The sequence below is a fragment of the Sander lucioperca genome, chromosome 11 (assembly GCF_008315115.2).
Source record: "Sander lucioperca isolate FBNREF2018 chromosome 11, SLUC_FBN_1.2, whole genome shotgun sequence".
NCBI lineage: Eukaryota > Metazoa > Chordata > Actinopteri > Perciformes > Percidae > Sander > Sander lucioperca.
The window spans coordinates 5,876,207-5,880,890 of record NC_050183.1 but is presented as its reverse complement, the minus strand read 5'-3'; the positions used below and the strand labels follow the sequence as shown (position 1 = coordinate 5,880,890).

Here is a 4,684-nt window from a genome sequence, read left to right as displayed (position 1 = left end):
TGGGCCAGGCCAATCTTACACACACACACACACACACACACACACACACACACACACACACACACACACACACACAGAGGTGCTTCAGAGATCAAACCTGTCCCCAATCTCACAATCCTCTTCTACCTTTCTCTATCTACTCACCTCTCACTCTCCATTGCTGCTGTCTCCACATCTCTTTCCCTCCACCCCCAAACACACCTTCTCTCCTCTTTATCTACCCACCTCTCATTCTCCATCTATCCGCCCCTTCCCCTCCCTCTCTTCTATACCTGTCCTTCCTGCCTTCCCCCCTCTCCGACTCCCCCCTGTCTCTCTTTTTCTTTCTCCCAGTAACAACATTCCCTGGACTAATTGCAATTCTGTCAGCAGGTAAATGCTTTGTGACCAGTCACTGACAGTCACGCCAACCAGCCTCCAGGTTGCCACTGACAGTCATTGTGGGGCATACAGGACAGCCTCGGCAGCGTTGGCAGTCAGTTAACAGGCAGTGTATATGGATGTGGTCTCTCAGCTGAATAGTGAGACTCCAACTGTCTGCTAGTGTGTGACACTCCCATTACCCCGCCACAGAAAAAGGTAGACAGCCACAGAACAGCTGGATAATGCACTGTCTGACTGACGATACACTCTACCTCTCACACACTCTGCTTCTCACCTCGTCTCCAGGCCTATGACAACGCCATCTTGATACTGTCAGGTTAAGAGGCAGCCATTGTAACATGTCAGCACTCACACAGTTGACTCCTGATGTACAATATTAAAGCAAAAGGAGGCTGGGTCGGGGAGGTATGGGGATTGATGATGACTGATGGATTAGAGGAGATACAGGGGAACACTCATATTTTTATACATAACTGCAACACCTGTCATGCTTGAATCCTTTCAGTTGCCACCAATCAAAAGCTAATGTGATACTTTTCTAACTGTGCAGAATATGCTCTTAGTAGACAGGACTTTGAATATAGAGTCAACCTTAGCATAGCCCCTTGATGACCAGGCTCAGCTAATTAAAGCAGGCTGTTGACAGTTGTCAGCTTGACCCTTAGCACAGTGCTCCCCCCAGGGTCCGGTTAGCATGCTAATGCTAATCCCCAGTGACGGGGGACAGGGCAGGGCTGTCCCCTGCAGCCCCTGCTGTTGTAACCACAAGATGTGTCAGGACAGGCACAGTGATGTGCTAACATGGAGACGTCCCCATGTGCATGTCACACATCTGTAATTAGAAAAGAGGCAGGCAGCGGGAGAGCTGGAGGGGACGGTTGTTGTGGGACCACTTGATCTCTGTTCTTCACACGGCTCAGAAAAGAGCAGTCTGCGCCTAAAACAAGTTTATAAAAGAGCAACTGGTTTCACAGGCTTTAATGCGACAATTCGCCTCATGTAGGCTTGCGAGGCATGTCAAAGATTTGATGCGAGCGGATTCACAGAGAAAAGAACAGTACAGGCTACACAAATCACAATCACAAAGCAGTTAATATTACAACTCTAAGGGAAAAAGAGAGCGCTCCTACCCCTGTCTGTCAGTCTATCTGTCGCTCTCTCTTCTCCTCTCCAAGGGAAGGTCAAGGACACATGCATATTCATGGAGGAGCCTGGCACAGGATCGATGGCTTTTAATTGTTTTCTCTTGGTTGGTGAAGGGACGTGCCAGTGTCTATTGATCTGTTTGAGCAGAGGCCACTCACAGAGCACAACTGAAAGACCTTTACCTGACTGAACACTGATAGTGTGTGTGTGTGTGTGTGTGTGTGTGTGTGTGTGTGTGTGGAAGGGGCTGGGGAGTGTGTGGTGATTAGGATTTTGACACACACAAAACCACAGGCTGCATGAAAGGGCCTCATGGGACTCATGGTAGATAAACATAGACAAAGGTGACACACCACAGCACAGACAAAGGAAACATAGTACAAGGTTTGCTAGGTGGAGATTTAAATAATGCTGTGGCAAAATCTCATTTAGAGTGAATGAGTAAATGCATACTTTTATTTGAGTGTCATATGTCAAAACCACATGCGTTTACAAGACACTACTTACATTATGCACACAGGTAAGCAAAGATAAAGGCGTATGAATGTGTAAAACATTTTCCAGTGGTGGAAAGTAACTAAGTACATATAGTATACTCAAGTACTTTTTTAAGTGTACATGTATTTTACTTAAGTATTTACATTTTACTACTCCACTACATTTATTTAAGAGCTAAAGTGACTTTTTAGATTAAGATTTTACATGACAAAATGGTGACCTTATGAAATTAAATGCAAGATTAATTTGTTTAGAAAGTAGTTCAAATTAGCTCCACCGCAACCAGTTTTAACATTAAAATGATGTAATATGTAGTAATATATCAATTACAGCGGCGTTTTTTCTGCGTACTTTTACTCACTATACTTAATGTGTGTTTTGCAGATAATACTTCTGTACTTTTTACTTTAATGGGACTTTGAATGAAATACACTAATAATTGAGTTTTACATTGTTGTATTGGTACTTCTACTGAAAAGTGACAAACAAAAGTTAGGTGGAAATTCAGTGTATCTCACCAAAAGTCATGAAATGCTGAAATGTTGATTTCCTTCCTCATAAAACATTTTCGAAGCCGATTTTTTAAATGTGTTTTATTTACTAGCTAGTACTCTTCCTCTTCACTGACCTGTTGGCACATTGCTACGCTTCTTTGCAGGTTACTGCCACCATCTGTAGTTCAGCAAAAAAGAAAACAAATGCAGGGTGTAATCGCAACGCCTGCTAGCTTGTGTGTGTGTGAACTACACAAACAAAAGGAGGAACCACCCATAATAACCTTTCTCCATAGCGCTACTAGAGATCAAAAACTCCAAAGGGGACCTTTAAGCAAAAAATCTAAATAGACGCTTTAATACATTGATAGCCTTCTATGCATGCGCCAAACACACGCATACAACACCACTGTCCTCTGGTCAGGTTAAGGGTGACAAATGTTCCTAATCACATAATGTGTTCTTGTGACACTTTTCTGTAAAATTCAAATAACAATTTATATTAAATGATTTCTCAAAGCTTTAACTTTGACACAATTTACATGTACATCTGAATGTTTACATTGTGAATAACAGATTCATGTGTTCACCTGCCTGTCTCCCAGTCAACCTGATCTTTCCCTCTGCAAAGATTATCCCCTTCAGAGGCCTCTTCTCTCTCTTTCATTTATTCCTTTGTAGCTGGTTGGATTTGTCAATTTGAACAGGCAAAGTTGGGAGATTGGCGGCAAGTGGGGAGCAAAAGGAGGGTGCACAGAGTGGAATAGAGAGGAGAGAGCGAGAGAGAGAAAGATGAAAAGATAGTGACAGTCATCCATTTGACCCAGGCTGTTGAGTGAGAGCAGTCTGGCTTGTCAAATCTCTGTGCTAACAGTGAATAGCCATATCTGTGCAGAGCATAGAAGGGTGTCATGCACTATGGTTTCATGGTTCAGGATAAGGCTGGATAAAGCCATTGGCTGGATGACACACAGACAGACACACTTTCACTTTCTCTCAAACTCCCTATCTCTCTCTCGGTTACTGCCTTGACTTCAGAATGAGAAGTGTGAAAACGTATTTCAATCAAGTCTGCCTGTTTATGTGGAAACTGACTATCAATGAAAGCCCCTGCTGTATTTTAAAGAGAGGAAACAGTCTCTTGCTCAGAGATTAAACCTCAAATTATTAAACAATGAGAGTCCTCCACCCCTGCCCTCCTATTCTCTCCACTACTGTAATATCCTTCTCATTCACACACACACACACACACACACACACACACACACACACACACACACACACACACACACACACACACACACACACACACACCTATTACCGGCTCATTAGCCTGAATCATACAGGAATTAGACTCCAGCCTGCTGACAATAGCTTCGAGAACGGGCCTTTTTTCACTCAGGAGTCAGGGGTTAAGTTACCAATCAAAATAGCCAGGCAGATGTATTGAGACATTTTAATATTGGCCATTCTAGGAGCTCTAAAATTTTTTAATCTCTCTCTGGCACGGCTGCTCCCCAAGGCAACTCAAATAATGGTCTTCAGGAGGGGGGTGGGTCAGTGTTCAAAGAATTGATGTACCCTGTGGCATTTGGATAATTGTGTTGGAATTGCTGCCACCTTGAACAGCTTTCAGACTGAGCGCCCTTTCTTCATTTTACTTCTTTGCTTTACCTGGACCATAGATCTTTTCTGCTTTCTCAACCGTTAAATGTTGGATTTCACTGTCTCTTCAGGTCCCACTCCGGTGTCCCTTTCTCTTTAAATCCCTCGAACTAAGCTGTGTCAGAGGGAAATCAGAGGGACACTGCCCACAATAGGAACCAATATACTAAGCGTGCTAACACAGTCTGTGTTACTCTCCTGGACAAGGTGGGCCAGGTGTTGCTGTCGTCCCACAGTTAATATAATGTAAACCACCAGAGGGGGCCAATGATGAAGACTGGGCCACAAGATCCAGCTGCAATTCCACCAGACATGTAAGTTTACAACATTGCTTTACATGTTTTACAACTGGAAAGCAGATTATTTATATCTCACCTGTCAGATCTCCCTTCCTCCTCTTTAATTCCTCCTTCCTCACATGGTATGGCCCTCCTCATCACCCTCCATCCCCCCTCTCGGTGGTCATGTCCTCTCCCAGGGTTCAGACTAATGACTAG

General features: G+C 43.7%; 1 protein-coding gene across 1 annotated transcript in view; it reads left to right on the top strand.

Moving 5' to 3' along the window:
- dmap1 (DNA methyltransferase 1 associated protein 1) overlaps nucleotides 1-3,844 on the top strand; it is a 21,592-nt gene extending 17,748 nt beyond the window's left edge. Inside the window, exon 12 of the transcript XR_004106282.2 lies at nucleotides 3,813-3,844. The gene's annotated coding sequence lies outside the window, so the exon portion shown is untranslated. The remainder of the gene's footprint in view (nucleotides 1-3,812) is intronic.
- The last annotated feature ends 840 nt before the right edge of the window (nucleotides 3,845-4,684 follow it).